General features: G+C 38.9%; 1 long non-coding RNA gene across 3 annotated transcripts in view; it reads right to left on the reverse strand.

The window, feature by feature from the left end:
• The window catches only part of LOC118887540, a 149,513-nt gene that overhangs the window by 109,678 nt on the left and 14,880 nt on the right, over positions 1-24,955 (reverse strand). The window contains exons 2-5 of one of the 3 annotated variants that reach the window (XR_005018023.1): positions 24,580-24,818; positions 13,471-13,549; positions 13,288-13,359; positions 3,562-3,697 (exon numbers count right to left, since the gene is read on the reverse strand). This is a non-coding gene — a long non-coding RNA (uncharacterized LOC118887540). Of the gene's footprint in view, positions 1-3,561; positions 3,698-13,287; positions 13,360-13,470; positions 13,550-24,579; positions 24,819-24,955 lie in introns of those variants that run through there. The other 2 variants (XR_005018025.1, XR_005018024.1) reach the window with 2 other exon arrangements.

The following is a 24,955-nucleotide window of genomic DNA, read 5'->3' on the forward strand; positions in this document are numbered from 1 at the left end:
CAGGTTTTACTTTACATTTAAAACAAACAACAACAAAAAATCAGCTTCCAAATTTATTGCATCAAATCAAACAAAAATTAAGTTCTTTCTTATTTACTGTCTTAGTCCATTCAGGCTGCTGTAACAAAATGCCACAGATTGCATAGCTTATGAACAACAGAAATTTATTTCTCACAGTTCTGGAGGGTGGGAAGTCCAAGATCAAGCTGCCCGCGTGGTCTCATGCTGGTGATGGCCCTCGTGCTGGTTCACAGCCCACATCTTCTCCCTGTGTCTTCACATGGTGGAATGGGCAAGGGTACTCTATGGGGTCTCCTTATAAGGGCCCTAATTCCACTCATGAGGGCTCCACCCTCATGACCTAAGCATCTCCCAAAGGCCCCACATACTAATGCCATCACATTGGGCATTGGGATTTCAACACATGAATTTGGGGAGGGGACACACAAAACATTCAGTCCACAGCATTTACCTATCAGTCTGTGAACTGGTGTTCTATGGTATGTTTACAAAGATAAAAATGCAGTAAGAAGCACGTGCTTCCCCACCCTTGTGGACCCAAATGACTCCTAATGAATCAGACCAGAATCAATAAGGCTCTTCCCTCATGTTGGGCTGCACCCCGCAGGCCTGCCCAGCCTCAAGACGGAAGGAGGAGCCCAGAGTCAGCGACAGAGACATCGATGGTTTAATGGATGGAGGAGCTTACACGCCCGAAGCAAGGTCCTGGAAGTACATCCCACTGTGTGCGGTAGACTGTGGGCAGGACGTGGCAGCAGTCTTTGTTCCTGGGGGAGCAGGAGGTTACCAGTTACAGGAGTTGGCTCATTGGTTACCAGGGAAACCAGCAGAAGGGCACACCCCTCATCGAACCTTTGATAAGAACCATCGGGGCCGGGGGCACTCACTGAAATATGATTGCTTTGAAGGAGCAGAAGCCCAGGGGAGACTGAGCCCTTGAGAAAACATGAGACCTAAGCTACCTACTCCTCCTTCAAGACCCAGTTCATCATCTAAATTAACTAATATTTTTCCTTAACATGTCGAAGATATGATTTGACTGACTTCTGGCTTCTGCTGCTGGTGAGAAGTTAGGCATCCGTCTGAACAGCAGCTTCTTTCTAGGTGATCTGTCTTTTCTCTACGGCTTCATTTAAGATCTTGACTTTGACTTTAAGTGTTCTACATTTTCATGATGTGTCCTGGTAGGTATTCCTTCTTACACATCCTTTTAGGAACTCTGACTTCCTGAATCTCAGCACTGGTATCTTTCATCAATTCTGGTCATTTTCTTATCCACCATCCATCCCTTCAAACATCGACTCTCCCGTCTCCCTCTTCATTCTCTCTTCTCCTTCTGGGTCTCTGATTAAAGATTGTCCATCTCTTTTAAGCCTCTGTAATGTAGTCCAGCATTTATTTATATCTATTTTCTAGCTCACTAATTCTCTCTTCTGCTGGGTCTTATTTGCTGTTAACTTCAGACAGTGAGTTTTTAAATTTCATTTATGATATTTTTTATTTCTATAGGAAGTTTTATTTGACTTTTTCAGATCTGCTTGATCATTTTCACAGTTTCTTTTCCCTTGCTCATAAGTTTAACCTCTTATTTATTTCTTTAGATATGACTCTTTTACAGTCTGTCTTTGACAATTCCAGTATCTGAAATCTTTTCATGTTTCATACTGATGTCCTTAGTTTCTGCTGCCTCTCAGTCATGGTCACTTGCTTCATTATTATTTTGGTATTTCTTATATAAATTAGGATCTTCTGGAAGTTTTTCCAAAGGAATTTTTTGAGATTTAGTTTGAAGGTGGGTTCCTTCAGAGAAATCCTCCAAAGAAGGTTTGGGTTTCTGTTTGCCAGATGCCAGCAGGTACGACCAACCCAAGATCACTTTAAATCAAATTATAGGCTTGAGAATTTTTCAGAGATTTCAGTTAGACTAAATTTTGCCTGCAAAACAGTGTGAGGAAGAGATGGGTATAGACATGGTTTCAAAGGGGACACTTTCTTTCCTTTACTCAGCATTCAGTTTCAATCAGGTAATTTTCTTTGGTGTCCACTGGGTGTCAAGATAAATTCTAACTCAATTTTACATGGGTAGCCTCTGGGGGAAGGGGTAGTCCCAGCTTTAATGATGGGGTCTCCTATTAAACACCGCACCCTGGGCAGCTCCTAAGCCATGTCTTCTGCCCCTTGAAGCTGTGAAAACAAAAGCTTTAGGTCACCAACGTCCAGCAAATATTCTTTAGTACTCTGCTCATCCCTGCACATTTCTACTTTCACTTGATTTTGGCCTCTAATGAATCCTTATTTTTATAACAGCTTATCAGTACAGGCTTTTAAATTTTTCATTGCAGTTTAGCCTGACTTTTATTGTTTTCAGAGGAACAATGGATAAGAGCTGCAAGTCTGCCACCCTGTTGGAAATAACTGTCTGAAATTATTTGTTTTTCCAATTGCTTCCCCTGATATTGAACTATTTGTGAAGAAGGGACCACGTCCTGTTTATGCATCACCTGTCCCTGTGTGAGGAGCTCAGTAAGGGTTCGCTGATTAAAATTATGAGTGAATACAATTTTGATTAAAGCACCCCTTCAAAGGGATACACTTTTATTTTCTTTGATAACTAGAAATTTAATGAGTCATGTTCTTGAAGTTTTTTCATTAGCAGAAAATGACTTGTGCTACAACTTGCTCACTCTTGGGAAGAGAAAAAAATTTTAAGGTAAGGTGGCAGTACATTCAAGATGAAATCTGGAGGAAAGAGGATAGTATAAAAGAATTTAGCATGCTCAGAGAAACTTCATGATGTTATAAACCTCCAGAAAAAAGAACTGGAATTTCATTTTGCCTCAGTCATTAGATAGCACCCTATATTAAACCCTGGTTATTTTTTTAATAAAGGAGGCTTAGCAAACTCATGGTTAGGAAATACACTTGGAATGGACACATAATTTAAGTGGAAAAAACAACCCAGAGTCTAGTGATCAAATATTTTCTTACATGGTAAGAACCCCAAAATCTTTATGTGAACACAAATCCACTCAAAGCAGACATTCCCCTGGACAGACATTGTACTTCCAAATTAGGAAGAGGAGTATCCCCTGCTTCATTCAGCTGCAGGTGCCACAAATAAATCAATATATATGGTATACATACATATATACCATAAATATATACCATATATATATATATATATATATACACCATACATATGTACCATATATATGGTATATGTATACTTTATATACGCCTGCACAGACTTGTTTTAGCTTAGCTACTCTGAAATGAGTATCTGGGACCTGGAATAGTCACAGAAAGACCCAGAACTTGGGTAAGAAAAGTAATATGGGGAAAAATAATTATATCAGCTAAAGGAGGCAGGATTTTTGGTTCTGGGAAGATAGGAGCCTTGGATCCCATGTATAACCTCCCACTAATAACATATAGAAATGCAGGATAAAATAGTACAGCTTTTAAGAAAATCTGTGGCTGTTGCAGTAGAAAATGGTATGGTAGTTCCCCAAAAAATTAAACATAAAATTACCATATGATCCAGGAACTCCACTTTTAGGTATATATCTGTGCCCAGAAGAACTGAAAACAGGGACTTGGAGAGAGGTTTGTACACCCATGTTCGTAGCAGTATTATTCACAATACCCAAAAGGTGGTAGAAGCCCAAGTGTCCATCTGTGGATGAATGGAAAAACAAAACATGGTCTATACATACAACGGAATATTATTCAACCTTAAAAAGGAAGGAAATTCTGACACCTGCTACAGCACGGATGAAGCTTGTGGACAGTATGCTAAATGAAATAACTGAGACAGAAGAGGACAAATACTGTATGATTCTCCTTATGTGAGTTACCTAAGGTCATCAAATTCATTGAGACAGAAAGTAGGATGGTTGGGACTTCCCTGGTGGCGCAGTGGTTGAGAATCTGCCTGCCAATGCAGGGGACACGGGTTCGAGCCCTGGTCTGGGAAGATCCCACATGCCGTGGAGCAACTAGGCCCGTGAGCCACACCTACTGAGCCTGCGCATCTGGAGCCTGCGCATCTGGAGCCTGTGCTCCGCAACAAGAGAGGCCGCGATAGTGAGAGGCCCGCGCACTGCGGTGAAGAGTGGCCCCCACTTGCCGCAACTAGAGAAAGCCCTCGCACAGAAACAAAGACCCAACACAGCCATAAATAAATAAATAAAAATTAAAACAGCCTTACTGGGGTTTACGTACCATAAAAAAATTCACTCTTTAAAAAAAAAAAGAAAAGAAAGTAGGATGGTGGTTCTGGGGGTGGGGGGAGGGGGACAGTGGCGAGTTAGTGTTAAGTAGCTATGGAGTTCAAGTTTGGGAAGATGAAAAAATGTTCTGGAGATGGAAGGTAGTAATGGTTGCACAACAGTATGAAAGTAGGAAGTGCCACTGAATTGTACGCTTAAAATGGTTTAAATGGTAAATTATATGTTATGAATATTTTATCGTAACACAAAAAAATCTATGGCTGTGCTCAAGAGCAAAACGGGAAAGCATACAAGTCAGAAGCTGGGAGGGGGCTGTGGGCCGCTGAGGTAGGTGTATGACCTCATGCCCCAGCCAGGGTGGTGTGGAGTGGTGTCAGGGGGAAGTTATCTAATCTGGTTAGCTAGGAATTCGACCACTGATGGACTGCTAACTCAATGAAAACTGGGACTAATAAACTCTGCCCGCCGGTCCAGAGACACAAGATGGAAGTTGTCTCAGCCATGACTCTCGCTGGGAAATCAGGAGACTAAATCAATAAATAATTCTCCCATGAAAACTCAGCATCTCGGGCCTGTGTGTTCAGAGTTTGCTCCGCGCTGCGTTTGTGGTGTGGGAAATCCCTGCGCTGAAGGGTAATGTAATAAAATCGCTCTTGGGCTCTGCTGGCTCTGGGATGTTCAGAAGAAGCAAACGGAACACACTGGAGGGACCCTTGACAACTCAGGCTGCCAGGAGTCCCAAAGGAAAATAAAGTCCCTCTTGTAATCCCATATTACAAAATGCACAGGGAAATGATTCATGGTGAATGAAAGTCAACAGAAAAAGGAAACATGAAAACTACAGCCCAAAAATGTAATTGAAAAATAATCTGAAGGAGAACCCAGTGTGACACGAAGAAGAAAGAAAGGTATTAAAGAGTATGAAAAAAAAAAAAAAGGTGGAAAGAGAATTGATGAACTGGAAGCCTGTCTAGGTATACTGCCCAGAGCACAGATGGGAAGATACTAGAAGACAGGAAATTTAGAAGACATGGAATATAGATGGAAAAAATTCAACATACAGTTGGCCCTTGAACAACACAGGTTTGAACTGAGCAGTCCACTTTTACATGGGTATTTTTCAATAAATATATACTGCAGCACTGTACAATCTAAAATTCCTTGAATCGAATTCCTTGAGTCCTTGGATGCAGAGCCGTGGGTCTGGAGGGCTGACTGTATGCAGGTTTTCAGCAGCATGGAGGGTCGGCATCCCTAAACCCCACTTGTTCAAGGGTCAACTGTATATCTAACAAGAGTTCCAAAAAGAGGGAATAAATATAGTGGGGTAGAAACGATGTTCATATGATAATAGTTGACAATTATCCAGACTTGATAAAAAAAATCTTCAGATTAAAGAAACACAGGAAACCTAAGCATAATAAATACAAATAAATTCACACTTAGACTCATTGCAGTGAAATGAGGAAACCAAAATATTCAGGAAGAAAAAATAAATGATCAATAATAGAACAACAACTTAAATGGCGGCAGAATTTCTAACAGTATTATTAGAGGCTGGAAGACATGGAGTAATAGCTTCAAAGTAGTGAGGGAAAATAACAGCAACTTAGAATTCTGTTATCAGAAGAGTAAAGATGATGGGAAAAAATTAGCTATATGCTGTTTATAAGAAACATACCGAAAATACAATGAAAAGGTGAGTGATAAAGGATTGAAAGCTATTATATACCAGGCAGATATTAACTGGAAAAAGCCACTATGTTGACATAAGTAACAGATAAAAAAATAATTAAGGCAAAATATGCTGTTAAGGGTAAAAAGGACACTACACATTAATAAAAGGGAAACTTTATCAGAAAGCTGTAGTAATCATATACTGTACCTAACAATTTAGCTTCAAATTATATAAAGCAAAAATTGGTGGAAAACAAAAAGAAATTTACAAACCAGTATAGTGGAAGATTTTAATATTCCTTTCCCAGAACTGACAGATTAAGCAGACAAAAAGTAACGATAGAGACTATTTGGACGGCTACAATTAACAAGCTGATCAAAGGGAGGTGTGTAGAACCCTGAGAATTAAAGAATACTCACGTTTTCAGGTATACATGGAATATTTTAAATAAGTTGACCATATAGTATGCTACCAACCAAGTCCGAACCAATGCCAAAGAATTGATATCCTACAGCCTACATCACAATAAAATTAAAAATCAACAACAACAAAATGATTTAATATGATTGGAAATTTTTTTTTAAATGTATTTTTAAGCAACCAATGAGTAAAGAAGAAATAAGGGAATTTTAGAACCAAATCATAATACAAACGTTAAATACGAAGTCTGGAAAACAACAAGTGTCGTGTGGGTAAATGTTTTCTAAGAGGCTCTCAGTGTTGGGCAGGGTGTGTGTGTGTGTGTGTGTGTGTGTGTGTGTGTATGTGTGTGTGTGTGTGTGTGTGGGTGCGGAGGGCAAGGAAGGTACGATTTATAGCATTTGCCCATCCATACTGTAAGTATCCCACCAGATCTGTTTCAAGCTACCAACCAAGGGTGGAGGTGGAATTGGGAAGAAATACACAAAATGAACTCTCACAGCCCAAAATGAGCCGGCTACCCTTGGTTCCAGTACACCACTGTAAACAATTGAAATACATCTTTAAATGCACATAAGAAACAAAGAAGAAGGGTTGGAAAAGACTGTACTTAGCATGTAAATCAAAGGTTAGAAAAAGAACAGGGCAGCAGAGTAAACCCAAAGGAATTAGAAGGAAGGAAATAATAAAGATAAGAGAGGAAGTTGATAACATTACAAACAAAGACACAGTCAAGAGGAGTAACAAAAGGAAAAAAATGGCTCTTTTGGAAGGCAAATTAAATAGGCAAACATCTGGCTAACATGATCAGAAGAAGAGAAATTAAAGTAAAAATAAACAATACTCTGAACGGAAAGAACATAATAGAGATGCAGTAGAAAAATAAAAGATAAATACTATGAACAATGCCAATAAACGTGAAAACGCAGATGAAAAGGGCAATTTTCTGGAAAAATATTACAACAAAATTGACTCAAGAAGAGATATGAAATGTGAGCATACACGTTGCTATCAGAGAAACTGAATCAGCCCACCTGCCCCCTGCTGTTCTCCCCAGACATACACAGGCACGATCGCCAAGCCTGGTTGGTTTTACAGGTAACTTCTGTCTTCAAGACATGGATAATTTTAATATCGTAAAATTGCTTCAGAAAAATAGAAAAAAAATCCACTCAGCTCATTTTATGGGGCCATTAAGCCTTGAGACAAAACTGAAAACATTAGGCTCCTTTCATACATGCACAAAGAGACAAATGTAAGAAATCACCCATTATTTTTTAAATCTGGCAAAGTAATCTCTTAACTCGTTGCTAATTAAGATTTATCCAAGAATGTAAAGACGCCTTAGAAGGTAGATTAATATCATCATCACATTAACAGATGAAAGGAGAAAGATCATTTCAATAGATGCAGAAAAGACATTTAATACAATCCAGTAATCATTCTTGATTAAACAAAGATACCTCCCTCAAATAAATAAATAAATCCTCTCAAGTAAACTAGGAATAAGTGGGAACTCTCTCAACTTGATGAAGTATGTCTTCAAAAGCCCGTTGCAAATATTGACATTAAATGTCAGACTACAGGTCCTAGCTAACATAATGAGAAAATAAAAGAAAAAGTTAAAAGATTGAAATGTTTATAGCAGCCTTATTCATAATGGCCCCAAATTCAAAACAACCCAATTCTATTGACGTGGAGATGGGATAACAAACTGTGGGAGATCCAAACAATGGAATATTATTCAGTCATACAAGGATGGATTACTGATGCAGGCAGCAATATAAATGAAATTTAAGACAACACTGTGCCGTGCAAAAGCAGCCAGTACCCAAATAAAGTATCCTGTGTGATTCCATTTCTATAACGTTCAAGAACAGGAAACACTGATTGATAGCCGCAGAAAAGCAGACTGTTGGTTGCCTAGGGCTGGGAGGTGGGAACTGACTGCAAAGGAATGTCTTGGAGTGATGAAAATGCTCTATATCTTGATTGGGGTGTTCATTACACAAGTGTGTATAGTTGTCAGAACTAATTGAACTAAATAATTAGGACCTATGCATTTTATTGGTTGATAATTATATCTCAGTTTTAAAAAGCACAATAGACACGAAAAGCTAAAGATTGCAGAAAAGGTATAACGTAATTAGTACAAAGAATACATGTTTACATAGACTACCCAGGAGAATCTGCAAATAAATATTAATACTAATAAGAAAGTTCAGTAAGTTTGCTAGAAATCAATATACAAAAATCAATAGTTATTGTTAAAGGACATTATTAACCATGGCAATAAAACTTTTAAGGTGTCCAGAAGTAAATCTAACAAATGGTGTGTCAGATTTTTATGGAGAAAGCAACAAAACCTTATGGGAGGGGGAAAGAAATAAAGGATTTACTATATTCATGGATGGAAGGGTTCGGTATTTTAAAGACTGCAAATTTCCCCAAACACTAAGTATTTCCTATACGTGAGGCATTTTTCTGAGCCCCACAGTGAGGCTGCGATGGAGACAGTGAGTTAGGGACACAAAAGATATAAAATGCATAATCCTTAAATTCAAGGAGCTTATAATACAACTAAGGAGAAAATCAGTTGACGGTAAAAATTCTAAATTGTACATCCCTTTTAAAGAAGTGGTCCCATTAGTCCAAGGATGGTATCTATTATCAACCAAGTAATGAATTGTACCATCACGCCATAATATATCAATATCGGGATCCCTTACCACAGAAAAATCTCTAGATCCTGAAGTATATTAGAAAAAACTTTAATTTCATAGGATCAATCCTTCTTTTGAAATAGCAACTGACATCTGAATAGATCTACTTTATCCCTGAGCAAACTGAAAATTCATAGAGAAAGACATAATGTCCAATTTTTTTACTTAAAGCGTCATTACCACTTATGAATAATCATGACAGACTTGGAGTTAGTGGAGTCTAGATTAGTGAGTCTTCGCCGTGTTTGCATTTGAGCATGATTTCTGATTTGATAGTTTATCTTTAAATTTATTGATGAAAACAAAGCTACCGCAGAGATGGTGAGGGCGAGTTGACCTGTTCACACTTGATGTAATACATTTTGGGATTTGGGAGCGCCCAAGGCAAGTAGGATTCTAAGTAGTGGTAAGTGTGCATTTTGCCTTCCTAGAGACCCCGAGGGAGATGAAGAATGCTAAGCCCTGGCAGGAAGGAGCAACCCAGATATAAAATACGTCAGCTCTGAATGTGTCCACCAGAGCAGAAATTTATTAAAACCCCATTTTAGACCATAAAGCAAATGCATCAATAAAGCAGCAGCTCTCACTAAGCTAAGCCAGGTTTGTTTTGTGTTTTGTTGCAGTAATTTTTTTATGAAAATGTGAGTGGTTGAGCAAACCTGGCTTTAAAAGGAGTATCTCAAGGGCCAGCGCCATGACTGGTTGTAGTATAGTGGGCTCCGCTCGATGCAGAATGGCCAAGTCATCACCTTCCCTGTAAAAACATTTGAGAGGTTTTCACTATGGCTGTGTTGCATTTTCCTCTTCAGAAACCAGCAAGTACCAACTTGGCCTGTAAATAGAATCTCTTTCTTCATAGAGGATGGTCATTTTGGCTGATTCCCAACTGGAAGAGTTTCACTAGATTGGAAAGGAGAGAAAGGCAAGTAGAGGATGAAAGAAGTTTTAAGGAACAAGAGAGTGTTTCAGCTTCTAAAACTTCTTCACCAGCCCAATTACCAGTTGCTGTCTGTAAGGCTAGCTGCCCCCTGCTTTTCATGGAATCCTGCAGTCCTGAAGGATGGTATGACTGTACATTAATTTTCAAATAAGCACACTTCACTGTCAAGGTCATGAAAGACAGGAAGGATGGAGAACCGTCACATGTTGGAGGAGACGGAGGAGATGTGATAACTAAAGACAATGTGGATATTGGATTGAATCCTAGAGCAGAAAAAGCATTTCTGCTTTTTCCAGGATTTCCTGTCTATCTATTTCCAGTAGATAGGAAATCCAAGTGAAGTCTGTAGTTCAGTGAATAGCACTGTACACTGTTACATTCTTAGTTTTGATGAATGAATCATGGTTATTTAAGATGTAACTGGTAGTGTGCAGTCTATAGGAAAACACTCTGTATCGCTTTACAGCACATTTTTATTTTTCCTGGACTTTAAAATTCACTAAATAAGGCTAAAATTAAAAGTAAAACATATTCAAGAAATTGTTTGCTGTGTGACAGAAACGCAGTGTGTTTTTCTCCAGTGAAAATGATGGTTGCAGAATGATTATTGCCTGTGGAACCTGATACCAGCTATTATGAAGAAATCCAGGGAACTCGCTTGACTCCTTGAAGGTAAATATGATGTCCTGTACTGGGCTATCTGCTCCCTGTCTCTTCAGGGCATGAGGGGGAAGCTGAAGTATGTCACTGGTGATGCTATTACTCATGACCCACTTCCTACATGGCAATCTATTTATCAGCAGTGTTTTCAGCAAGAACTAGAGTTTGGGGAAGCCAAGAGGCAGGGCACGGAGGTTACACGGAAACCAGAGCTATGGGTCCTGGGTTCCTAGCCTCATGCATATAAGGACAGCTGTCCTTCAGCCTATACTTTGTGGATTGATTTCACTTGGGAAAACAGTTCTATTGCATGAATTTGGCCATGGGGGTGGGAGAAACGCTTTTTTTTTTTTTTTCATAGCGAGGTATTTTATTTTAAATATAGCAGTGTGTACATGTCAATCCCAAACTCCCAATCTATCCCTCCCCCCCACCCTGGTAACCATAAATTCAGGGAACACTCTTTTTAATCTTTAGCTTTCCTTATGGAAAATCTCAAATGTACACAAAAATAGAATAGTTCAGTGAATCCCCACGTACCCATCATCCAGCCTCAACAGTTAGCAACTCCTGGCCATTCTTGTTTTCTTGTTTCATCTACACCATAATCTCTCCCCCACCATCTGCTCTGCAAGATTATTTTGCATTAGATGTCAAATATCACATCGTTTTATCTGTCAACAATACTATATGTATCTCTAAAAGTTTTTTTGTAAAATCAAACATAACCACAACATTATGCTAAGTGAAATATGCCAGTCACAAAAATACAAATACTGTATGATTCCTAGAGATGCTTAGATAAGTCAAAATAGAGACAGAAAGTAGAATGGTGGTCGCCAGGGGCTGGGGGGAAGGGCAATGGGGAGTTAGTGTTTAATAGGGACAGAGTTTCCGTTTTACAAGAGGAAAAGGGCTATGCAGATGGATGGTGATGGTTGCACAACATTATGAATGCATTTAATGCCGCTAAACCGTACACTTAGAAATGACGGAGATGGTAAATTTTATGTGTATTTTACTGCAATAAAAAAGAATAGAACAAAAAAAAGAATAGAACAAAAAAAAACTATAAAAAAACTATAAGTCTTATCATACTGAAAAAAATTAATAATAATGCCTCATCAAATATCCAGGAAGTGTTTAAATTTTCCCAATAACTCATAAGTTTTTTTTACAGTTAGTTTGTTTAAACAAGATCCGTGCTTTGCATTTGGTTTTTATGTCTCTTAGTTGTCACAGAATCTAAAGATCTGCAGAATGTTTCATTGTCTGGGTTTTGCTGATTGCGCCATTTCCGGTGTCATGTGACACACGCTTTGCGCTAGAGGCTTTCCTCTGCTCACCCTGCTTTACACACCCTCTTCCACACCAGCTTCTGTTCTGGACCCTGTGACGGGGAACACTCCCCAGCAGGGCTCACATTCATCGCTATGGCTTTATTCCGGCCCACTTGAGACCCACACACCCAGCTGCCTAGTGGAAACCTCGACCTCCGATCTCAGTGAGTCTGTCCAAAACAGAGTCCACTGTCTTCTCTCCCTCCTTCTACCAAACTTCCAGCCCTCCAGTGTCCCTTCTCCTCGGTGAATGGAGCCACAATCTGCACAGAGGTCAAAGTCCCAAATGGGGGCGCCATATTGGACTCCTCCCTCTCCTCCACCTCCTCTACCCCATCCTCTCAATTCTACCTGAACCACCTAATGCGTCCACTTCTGCCCAGCGCCAGTGTCACCACCTCAGTTCATGCCACAGGTGTCCCTCATCTGGATGTTATCTGGTATCTCCTCTCCATTGCTGAATATCCCCTAACTGGTTTTCCTGTCATATTTCAAATTACGTTTTCATTCGGCATTTAAAATCATCTTTCTAAAACAGATCTGATCACGTTGCTTTGCTAGTTAGAACCCTTCAGTGGCTCTCCATTGCCCTAAGGATAAAATCCAAACTGTAAAACAGGGAAGGCTCTTCAGGATCTGGACCCTCCTTACCTTGGGAGGCTCACTTCCCCCTACTTCCTGCAGAGCCTCACGCTGCAGCACCCCTGTCATCAAGGGCTCCTTCTGAATCTCTAGATGTGCCTCTAGGCTCTGGTGTGTCTCCCTGTTGCCCTCACACTCTTTCCCCTCACCTGCTCAGCCCGACTTGTGCTGGGATTCCTGCAGGTACGTTCCTCCAGTCCCCCTCGCTGTGACCCCCATAGGTAGTGTTGGTTGTTCTTCCTAGGCCCTCACAGTCCCCAGATTTAGCCCTAAGAGCACTGTCTGTATCTCTCACCACACATAATCTCCTTAAGATCATGTCTTTTACATGCTTTTTATATGCTCAGGACCTGACAGATGCTTAGCACATAGTAGGCACTTAACTAACTGAACTGATGAAGGAATGAAGGAATAAATGAATGAATCAATTAACCAGTGAGTGAAAATGCTCATGTAAATGGTCCAAGCATACCAAAGGCAAGCTAGATAATTATGATTTTCAGAAATTTCTAGCAACAGAAGTCTTTTAGTCTTCTACTATGACTTAGATAATTCAGCACAATCTGTCATTCCCTTTATCTTGCTTGATAAGGTTTTTTTTTTCTTTTTTAATGTAGCAAAGGAAAATTACCTTCAGAACATTTTCCAGATAAATGATGAAGTTAAAACACTGGGCATAGCAGGCTTCTGAGAGTTGATAACGCTTTCGAGATTAAAGAGATTAAACAGGAGATTAGAGAGCTCGAGGACATTCTAGAAACAATCTTAGCTTAAAAAATCAGATGAGATATTAGATTCTTTTCTTTCAACATACCAAAAATGTGTAATGTTCTCCTCTTTGCAGGATAGTCCTACTAATGTGGTGTTTCCATGGCTACTTATAATGCATTTCTCTGTATGAAAGAAAACATGATGTGACTCTTTTTAAAGCTTGCAGTGCACATGAAAAAAGCTATTTTAGTACCTAACAAGAATGTCCATACTTGTAATGTTTGCACTCTTTTAACAGGCAGGCTCCAATCCTCTTTTGACTTGTCATGGACATGACTATGAAATTCTGGTTCTTTGATGACTGACCTAAAGTGAGAGTCCTCCCACCACCCCCACTGTGGCCTCTCTGTGGGTCAGCGTAATTTAAGAGAAACCACTCTTGTTTGTAGAGATCAGAAAAACGATAGTGACCTTATGATGACCTCTGCCATCCTGGGAGATGATGATGTGATTTTTCAAACCCAGTTCCATGGAATAAACATTGAAAGTTTATGTAGGTTATTAAGTGCCATCAAGAAGAAACATCCTTCACCGGCCTCTTTGCTCGTCCCTCTCCCCCTCCTGTTACAATGCATACACCTTAAGAATGCTACCAGGAGAACCAGGAGAAACAAACCTAAAATCCCCCATGAAGCCCCAGTTTCAAATAACACATCTGTAAGGAACCCCATCTAGTGATGACAAACGCCTTCAGTGTGCACTGGCCAATCAGCACTTGAAAACCATCATCTAGGCAAGGTTCTTTCCATTCTTAGCTGGAGCAATAACAAGAACAGCCATAAATGTCCTAGCATCGTGGGAAAAGGCTAGTGGCAAATAAGAAAACGTAAAGCAGGCTTGCTGTCAGTAATTCGTCATAGCCACATAAACAGCAGAGCCTGACTGCATCCTAAATTATGAGTTGAGTTGAAATCTTAGTTCAGTTATTCCAATTGTACTTAAGGTGATAAATTCATCTCTGAATACAACTTGATCCATGGCCTATTAATTGTGATACGTAATTTTGAAATTGCCATTATTTTCCTTTTTTTTATGTATGAAACTTTTATACTTTATTTTTATTTTTTGAATTTTATTTTATTTTATTTTTTATACAGCAGGTTCTTATTAGTCATCAGTTTTATAAACATCAGTGTATACATGTCAATCCCAATCGCCCAATTCAGCACACCACCACCCCCACCCCCCTGCGGCTTTCCCCCCTTGGTGTCCATACGTTTGTTCTCTACATCTGTGTCTCAATTCCTGCCCTGCAAACCGGTTCATCTGTACCATTTTTCTAGGTTCCACATATATGCGTTAATATATGATATTTGTTTTTCTCTTTCTAACTTACTTCACTTTGTATGACAGTCTCTAGATCCATCCACGTCTCTACAAATGACCCAATTTCATTCCGTTTGGTGGCTGAGTAATATTCCATTGTATACATACACCACATCTTCTTTATCCATTCATCTGTTGATGGGCATTTAGGTTGTTTCCATGACCTGGCTATTGTAAATAGTGTTGCAATGAACATTGGAGTGCATGTGTCTTTCTGAATTATGGTTTTCTCTGGGTATATGCCCAGTAGAGGGATTGCAGGGTCATATGGTAATTCTAGTTTTAGTTTCTTAAGGAACCTCCATACTGTTCTCCATAGTGGCTGTATCAATTTACATTCCCCCCAACAGTGCAAGAGGGTTCCCTTTTCTCCACACCCTCTCCAGCATTTGTTGTTTGTAGATTTTCTGATGATGCCCATTCTAACTCATATGAGGTGATACCTCATTGTAGTTTTGATTTGCATTTCTCTAATAATTAGTGATGTTGAGCAGCTTTTCATGTGCTTCTTGGCCATCTGTAGGTCTTCTTTGGAGAAATGTTTATTTAGGTCTTCTGCCCATTTTTGGATCAGGTTGTTTGTTTAATATTGAGCTGCATGAGCTGTTTATATATTTTGGAGATTAATCCTTTGTCTGTTGATTCATTTGCAAATATTTTCTCCCATTCTGAGGGTTGTCTTTTCGTCTTGTTTATGGTTTCCTTTGCTGTGCAAAAGCTTTGAAGTTTCATTAGGTCCCATTTGTTTATTTCTGTTTTTATTTCCATTACTCTAGGAGGTGGATCAAAAAAGATCTTGCTGTGATTCATGTCAAAGAGTGTTCTTCCTATGTTTTCCTCTAAGAGTTTTACAGTGTCCGGTCTTACATTTAGGTCTCTAATCCATTTTGAGTTTATTTTTGTGTATGGTGTTAGGGAGTGTTCTAATTTCATTCTTTTACATGTAGCTGTCCAGTTTTCCCAGCACCACTTATTGAAGAGACTGTCTTTTCTTCATTGTATATCCTTGCCTCCTTTGTCATAGATTAGTTGACCATAGGTACGTGAATTTATCTCTGGGCTTTCTATCTTGTTCCATTGATCTATATTTCTGTTTTTGTGCCAGTACCATATTGTCTTGATTACTGTAGCTTTGTAGGATAGTCTGAAGTCAGGAAGTCTGTTTCCTCCAGCTCCGTTTTTTTCCCGCAAGACTGCTTTGGCTATTCAGGGTCTTTTGTGTCTCCATACAAATTTAAGATTTTTTGTTCTAGTTCTGTAAAAAATGCCATTGGTAATTTGCTAGGGATTGCATTGAATCTGTACATTGCTTTGGGTAGTATAGTCATTTTCACAATATTGATTCTTCCAATCCAAGAACATGGTATATCTCTCCATCTGTTGGAATCATCTTTAATTTCTTTCATCAGTGTCTTATAGTTTTCTGCATACAGGTCTTTTGTCTCCCTAGGTAGGTTTATTCCTAGGTATTTTATTCTTTTTGTTGCAGTGGTAAATGGGAGTGTTTCCTTAATTTCTCTTTCAGATTTTTCATCATTAGTATATAGGAATGCGAGAGATTTCTGTGTGTTAATTTTGTATCCTGCAACTTTACCAAATTCATTGATTAGCTCTAGTAGTTTTCTGGTGGCATCTTTAGGACTCTCTATGTATAGTATCATGTCATCTGCAAACAGTGACAGTTTTCTTTCTTGTTTTCCAATTTGTATTCCTTTTATTTCTTTTTCTTCTCTGATTGCCGTGGCTAGGACTTCCAAAACTATGTTGAATAATAGTGGCGAGAGTGGACATCCTTGTCTTGTTCCTGATCTTAGAGGAAATGCTTTCAGTTTTTCACCATTGAGAATGATGTTTGCTGTGGGTTTGTCGTATATGGCCTTCATTATATTGAGGTAAGTTCCCTCTATGCCCACTTTCTGGAGAGTTTTTATGATAAATGGGTGTTGAATTTTGTTGAAAGTTTTTTCTGCATCTATTGAGATGATCATATGGGTTTTTTTCTTCAACTTGTTAATATGGTGTATCACATTGATTGATTTGCATATATTGAAGAATCCTTGCATCCTTGGGATAAATCCCACTTGATCATGGTGTATGATTCTTTTAATGTGTTGTTGGATTCTGTTTGCTAGTATTTTGTTGAGGATTTTTGCATCTATATTCATCAGTGATATTGGTCTGTAATTTTCTTTTTTTGTGACATCTTTGTCTGGTTTTGGTATCAGGGTGATGGTGGCCTCATACAATGAGTTTGGGAGTGTTCCTTCCTCTGCAATTTTTTGGAAGAGTTTTAGAAGGATGGGGGTTAGCTCTTCTCTAAATGTTTGATAGAATTCACCTGTGAAGCCATCTGTTCCTGGACTTCTGTTTGTTGGAAGATTTTTAATCACAGTTTCAATTTCATTACTTGTGACTGGTCTGTTCATACTTTCTATTTCTTCCTGGTTCAGTCTTGGAAGGTTATACCTTTCTAAGAATTTGTCCATTTCTTCCAGGTTGTCCATTTTATTGGCATATAGTTGCTTGTAGTAGTCTCTTAGGATGCTTTGTATTTCTGCGGTGTCTGTTTTAACTTCTCCTTTTTCATTTCTAATTTTATTGATTTGAGTCCTCTCCCTCTTTTTCTTGGTGAGTCTGGCTAATGGTTTATCAATTTTGTTTATCTTCTCAAAGAACCAGCTTTTAGTTTTATTGATCTTTGCTATTGTTTTCTTTTTTCTATTTCATTTATTTCTGCTCTGATCCTTATGATTTCTTTCCTTCTGCTAACTTTGGGTTTTGTTTGTTCTTCTTTCTGTAGTTCCTTTAGGTGTAAGGTTAGATTGTTTATTTGATATTTTTCTTGTTTCTTGAGGTAGGCTTGTATAGCTATAAACTTCCCACTTAGAACTGCTTTTGCTGCATCCTGTAGGTTTTGGATCATCGTGTTTTCATTGTCATTTGTCTCTAGGTATTTTTTGATTTCCTCTTTGATTTCTTCAGTGATCTCTTGGTTATTTAGTAATGTGTTGTTTAGCCTCCATGTGTTTGTGTTTTTTACGTTTTTTTCCCTGTAATTTATTTCTAATCTCGTAGCATTGTGGTCAGAAAAGATGCTTGATATGATTTCAATTTTCTTAAATTTACTGAGGCTTGATTTGTGACCCAAGATGTGATCTATCCTGGAGAATGTTCCATGTGCACTTGAGAAGAAAGTGTAATCTGCTGTTTTTGGATGGAATGTCCTATAAATATCAATTAAATCTATCTGGTCTATTGTGTCATTTAAAGCTTATGATTCCTTATTTATTTTCACTTTGGATGATCTGTCCATTGGTGTAAGTGAGGTGTTAAAGTCCCCGACTATTATTGTGTTACTGTCGATTTCCTCTTTCATAGCTGTTAGCAGTTGCCTTATGTATTGAGGTGGTCCTATGTTGGGTGCATATATATTTATAATTGTTATATCTTCTTCTTGGATTGATCCCTTGATCATTATGTTGTGTCCTTCCTTGTCTCTTGTAACATTCTTTATTTTAAAGTCTATTTTATCTGGTATGAGTATTGCTACTCCAGCTTTCTTTTGATTTCCATTTGCATGGAATATCTTTTTCCATCCCCTCACTTTTAGTCTGAATGTGTCCCTAGGTCTGAAGTGGGTCTCTTGTAGACAGCATATATATGGGTGTTGTTTTTGTATACATTCAGTGAGCCTGTGTCTTTTGGTTGGAGCATTTAATCCATTCACGTTTAAGGTAATTATCAATATGTATGTTCCTATTGCCATTTTATTAATTGTTTTGGGTTTGTTTTTGTAGGTCCTTTTCTTCTCTTGTGTTTCCCACTTAGAGAAGTTCCTTTAGCATTTGTGGTAGAGCTGGTTTGGTGGTGCTGAATTCTCTTAGCTTTTGCTTGTCTGTAAAGCTTTTGATTTCTCCATCAAATCTGAATGAGATCCTTGCTGGGTAGAGTAATCTTGGTTGTAGGTTCTTCGCTTTCATCACTTTAAGTGTATCATGCCACTCCCTTCTGGCTTGTAGAGTTTCTGCTGAGAAATCAGCTGTTAACCTTATTGGAGTTCCCTTGTATGTTATTTGTTGTTTTTCCCTTGCTGCTTTCAATAATTTTTCTTTGCCTTTAATTTTTGCCAATTTGATTACTATGTGTCTTGGCGTGTTTCTCCTTGGGTTTATACTGTATGGGACTCTCTGTGCTTCCTGAACTGGGTGGCTATTTCCTTTCCCATGTTAGGGAAGTTTTCGACTATAATCTCTTCAAATATTTTCTCGGGTCCTTTCTCTCTCTCTTCTCCTTCTGGAACCCCTATAATGCGATTTTTGTTGCGTTTAATGTTGTCCCAGAGGTCTCTTAGGCTGTCTTCATTTCTTTTCATTCTTTTTTCTTTATTCTGTTCTGCAGCAGTGAATTCCACCATTCTGTCTTCCAGGTCACTTATCCGTTCTTCTGCCTCAGTTATTCTGCTATTGATTCCTTCTAGTGTAGTTTTCAGTTCAGTTATTATATTGTTCATCTCTGTTTGTTTGTTCTTTAATTCTTCTAGGTCTTTGTAAAACATTCCTTGCATCTTCTTGATCTTTGCCTCCATTCTTTTTCCAAGGTCCTGGATCATGTTCACCATCATTATTCTGAATTATTTTTCTGGAAGGTTGCCTATCTCCACTTCATTTAGTTGTTTTTCTGGGGTTTTATCTTGTTCCTTCATCTGCTACATAGCCCTCTGCCTTTTCACCTTGTCTATCCTTCTGTGAATGTGGTTTTTGTTCCACAGGCTGCAGGATTGTAGTTCTTCTGGCTTCTGCTGTCTGCCCTTTGGTGGATGAGGCTATCTAAGAGGCTTGTGCAAGTTTCCTGATGGGAGGGACTGGTGGTGGGTAGAGCTGGGTGTTGCTCTGGTGGGCAGAGCTCAGTAAAACTTTAATCCGCTTGACTGCTGATGGGTGGGGCTGGGTTCCCTCTCTGTTGGTTGTTTGGCCTGAAGCAACCCAACACTGGAGCCTACCTGGGCTCTTTGGTGGGGCTAATGGTGGATTCTGAGAGGGCTCACGCCAAGGAGTACTTCCCAGAACTTCTGCTGCCAGTGTCCTTGTCATCACAGTGAGCCATAGCCGCCCCCCCACCTCTGTAGGAGACCCTCCAACACTAGCAGGTAGGTCTGGTTCAGTCTTCCTGGGGTCACTGCTCCTTCCCCTGGGTCCTGATGCGCACACTACTTTGTGTGTGACCTCCAAGAGTGGGGTCTCTGTTTCCCCCAGTCCTGTCGAAGTCCTGCAGTCAAATCCCACTAGCCTTCAGATTCTGATTCTCTAGGAATTCCTCCTCCCGTTGCCAGACCCCCAGGTTCAGAAGCCTGACGTGGGGCTCAGAACCTTCACTCCAGTGGGTGGACTTCTGTGGTATAAGTGTTCTCCAGTTTGTGAGTCACCCACCCAGCAGTTATGGGATTTGATTTTATTGTGATTGCGCCCCTCCTACCGTCTCATTGTGGCTTCTTCTTTGTCTTTGGATGTGGGGTATTTTTTTGGTGAGTTCCAGTGTCTTCCTGTTGATGACTGTTCAGCAGCTAGTTGTGATTCTGGTGTTCTCACAAGAGGGAGTGAGAGCACATCCTTCTACTCTGCCATCTTGGTTCAGGAACCATTATTTTCTAAATAGTCTAAAATTGCTCTTTTGATTTCTTCCTTGCCCTGGGTTATTTAGGAAAGTTGTAAAGGGCCACAAAGTTGTGTGTGTGTGTGTGTTTATACTAGTGTTAACACGTTTTAAAGTGTTATTCCTGCATTTTGTGCCTGTATAATTCCTATAATTTGGAATTTATTAAAATGTTTGTGTCCTCTAATCTGATTGGTACTTGTAAATACTTCATGACATATGATGTAGATTCTTTCAAGAATTAGGTTTTTTTTAAAATTTACATTGCTTTTTGAACTTAGTAACAATGATCGTTTAAATGTTGCCATTTTTATGCTTTCATTATGCATCACCGTTCTTTTATGCATTAGTCTCTTATTCTTCAATTCTCTGCTATGGCTCATTTCTAGTGAGCAGGACATTTTTGGTCATTTTTTTTTTAGGACTGGCATATATGAGGCATATTTTCTGCATCCCCAAATATATCTAAGAAAGTCTCTGTCACATTTGCACATACAAAATACTGGCTTGATGTAAAACACTTGAGCTACATATTTTTCCAGCAGAATTATGTTTTAATTGCTTTTTATTATTTTGGTGTTTATGTTTGTGGGGGGAAAATGTGCCTAATTTTTTCCCGTTATATTTAAATTCCTTGAAATTAGAATTTTAATTCAGATAATCTATGCTTACTTTTATTAAATTCGCCTAACATTAATTTTGTCCTTTGATTTAAATATGTAAATCTTTCTCCCATAAAAAATTCGTGCATAATTTTTTTCATTATTGCTCCTCTTTACTGCTCCTTCTTTCCTGTTGGAAATATTTTTGTGTGTATATGAGATCTCTCGATTTTCTCTTCAGAATCTCTCTTCTATAACTCTTAGGTATATTTTTAATTAATAGGTATATTAGGTATATTTTTAATTAATAGGCTTTTTTTTAGCAGCTTTATGTTTTCAGAAAAAACTGAGAGGAAACTAGAGTTCACAGGTGCTCCTCATACTTCTCCTAATTACCCCAGTTACCATTATTAACATCCTGAGTTACTGTGGTCATTTGTGACAATCAACGAGCCAATATTGGGACTTCCCTGGTGGCGCAGTGGTTAAGAATCCGCCTGCCAATGCAGGGGACACGGGTTCGATCCCTGGTCGAGGAAGGTCCCACATGCCGCGGAGCAACTAAGCCCACGTGCCACAACCACTGAAGCCCTCGCACTCCAGGGCCCATGCTCCACAACAAGAGAAGCCACTGTAATGAGAAGCTCGTGCACCACAACGAGGAGTAGTCCCTGCTCGCCGCAACTAGAGAAAGAAAGCACGCGCGCAGCAACGAAAACCCGATGCAGCCAGAAAAAAAAAAAGAGCCAATATCAATACATTATCGTTAACTAAAGTCTACAGTTTACATTAGGGCCATCTCTCAGTGGTACACATTCTACAGATTTTGATAATATAATGTATAATGACATGTAGTTCACCATTATGGTAACCTGCAGAATAATAGATTCATTTCCCTAAAAACCCTCTGTTCTCTACTTATTACTTTTTCCTTGTACTCCCCAAACCTTTGGCAACTTTGATCTTTTTATTGTCTCCATAGTTTTACCTTTTTGAGAATGTCATATAGTTGGGATCATACAGTATGTCGCCTCTTCAGACTGGTTTCTTCACTTAGTAATACACATTTAAGGCTCCTCCATGTCTTGCATGGGTGATAGTTCACTTCTTTTTAGTACTGAATAACATTCCATTGTCTGGATGGACCACAGTTCACCTACTAAAGGACATCCTGGTTGCTTCCAGTTTTGGCAATTATGAATAAGGCTTCTGTAAACACCTGTGAACAGGTTTTTATGTGGACATGAATTTTCAACTCATTTGTATAAATACCAACGGGTACAATCACTGGACCATCTGGTAAGAATATATTTAGTTTTGTAAGAAACCGTCAGTTCCACTTTGGAAGTGTCTTCCAAAGTGGCTCTATCATTTTGCATTCCCAGTAGCAAAGAATAAGGGTTCCTGTCGCTCCTCATCCTCACCAGCACTTGGTATCGTCAGTGTTCTGGATTTGGGGCCATTCTAATAGGTGTGTAGTGGCATCTCATTGTTTTAATTTACATTTCCCCTGTGACATATGAAGTTGAACATCTTTTCTCATGCTTATTTGCTATCCATATATCGTCTCTGGCAAGGTATCTGTTCAGATCTCTTACCCATTTTTAATGGGTGGTTTTCTGATTTTTCAATTTTGAGAGTTCTTTATACATGTTGGATACTGGTCCTTTATCTGATTTGTGTTTTGCAAAGATTTTCTCCTAGATTGTGGTTTGTCTTTTTATTCTCTTCATAGTGTCTTTTTTGCAGAGCAGAAGCTTTTAAATGATGTTGTATCTAAGAAGTTATCATCAAACCCGAAGTCACCTAGATTTTCTCCTATGTTATCTTCCAGGAGTTGTGTAGCTGTACATTTTACATTTATTTCTACGATCCATTCTGTGTTAATTTTCTGAAAGGTGTAAAGTCTGTGTCTAGATTCATTTTTTTCACATGTGGATGTCCAGTTGTGTCAGCAATATTTCTTATATATTTTTTCAAGTAATTTTTTTCAATTTATCCTGTTAGTTCTCAAACTTGTTGAACTTTTCCTTTAAGTCACAGTGAAAAGGGCCATGAACCCACAATTGGCTAAGTTACCTCCATCATTGTAGAATAGAAGTTTGGATTAGAAGATAAGTTGTTATGAAAAAAAATGGAATAAAGTACACCAAAGAAGATAACATTTCTTGCTTCCCTGTATCTGTGGCCTGAGAATCATACCTGCTACACTTTCTGACCAGTTGTGTACCATTACTTATTTCTGAGACAGAGATTTCTAATGCCATGTAACATCATGCTTTAAATCAGCACTAAGTGCATATTTCTCTATTTCTTAACTTGGCAAATGAGGTGGTTCATTTGAAAAAGGTGGGGTTTTTGGTTTGATTATTTTTTTTTTCATGGCACGATTCTCAACAGCAATCTTTAAGTAGTTCTTAAGCAAATTCAAACTCTCCTGACACTAAATAATGGATATATACTGAAGTCGTACATTCTGGACAAAGTTTTCTAATAGTACAAATATTTCATAATTTCTTGATAAAATAATAATCTGTATTAAGTACTGATTTTTCTGTCAATTCTTAAAATACCTTAAGGTACCTAAGCTCAGTGTGTTCATCTTCTCATTTTTAAGGAACAAATTAGTTTGAGTTCAAATGAAAATAGGACATTTGACCCATTTTAAAAGCAGCAGCCTAGTAAATAAAGGCAGGCATGGTAAATAAAGGTCTCCAGCTACCTTCTCTATAAAACAATGGATGGAAGTGATGAATGAAAAAAAATTTTCCTGTTTGGCTTTTTCTAAACTCTCTTCAGCTTTCCAGCATTTGTACCAAATTCACCCTAGTTATAATTTGAAGGGGACAGTCATGGAAAAGTCCTGAGAAGTGTCATCAAGTTCGTTTCCTAACTGAGACACATTTTTTTCTAATATAGATTTTTTTTCTTATGTTTTCTGTACTTAAAAGCCTCTACTATACAAAGAAAACTTTCTGGTTTACGAGGAAAAAACAAGGAAAATACACATTATTTGAGTTTCTCTTTCACAAAAATGCACATCTCATATGTGCACAGATTCAGACATATACCCTGAAATCTAAAGTACCTGAGTCAAATCATAGTCATTAACACCAAATGCATAATCTGTTTCAAATCAGAAATGTTTTATTTTTACTTTCTTCTCCCACCTCTCACTCCACCGTATTTGTATAATTCCCTCTATCCTTTCCACTATGCCACATCCTTTACCTTCTTGAAATCAGGGTGTAAAGTGACCTCTTCCAGAAAACTTTCCCCATATAAGCGTACCCTCCCCTTTACCAGAAGCTCAGCGTAAGTTATTTGTCATCCTCCGCATCACTGTTAGACACTGAATTTCAGCTGCAATTTACATGGAATCCATGCTACACTCAATGTTCTACTCTATTCAGTCACATATTCCTTGAAGGCACAGAGGTAGTTTAGATGTCAGGACTTCACGTTCCCAAGGTTAGGGCTACACATGGAGCTTCCAGGAAAACCCCCTTTGGGCTTTCTCTTCTTCCCCTCTTTGCCAGGAACAGGAAATAGTGACCAGAGTATGGTGGCTATACCTTGTGATCCTGAGGATGGAAGCGCTTGTGGCAAGGATGGCTGAACTGAAAGACAAGGTGCGTCCTCCATTCCAACACTGGGCTGTCCACTTCTGCGTATCAGCTAAGGTTCCATCAGAGAAGCAGAATCCCTAGATGGGTGTGTTCTGTTACAGAGTCTGGACCTTAGGCAATCGCAGGAGCAGGTTAAGCAGAATCTGTAAGGCTGTTGTCCTTGCACCCGATGCTGATGCTGGAGGCTGCGGGCAGTGGAGAGAGGAAGATGGAAATGAGGAGGAAGAGAACAAGCGGGACCCACAAGCACAACCCGGAGTCCCTGGGGACAGACTGAACCAGCATCAGATCTCACTGCCTCTGACCTTAGGGGTGTGAATAG

The sequence above is a fragment of the Balaenoptera musculus genome, chromosome 20, assembly GCF_009873245.2.
Source record: "Balaenoptera musculus isolate JJ_BM4_2016_0621 chromosome 20, mBalMus1.pri.v3, whole genome shotgun sequence".
Lineage (NCBI taxonomy): Eukaryota > Metazoa > Chordata > Mammalia > Artiodactyla > Balaenopteridae > Balaenoptera > Balaenoptera musculus.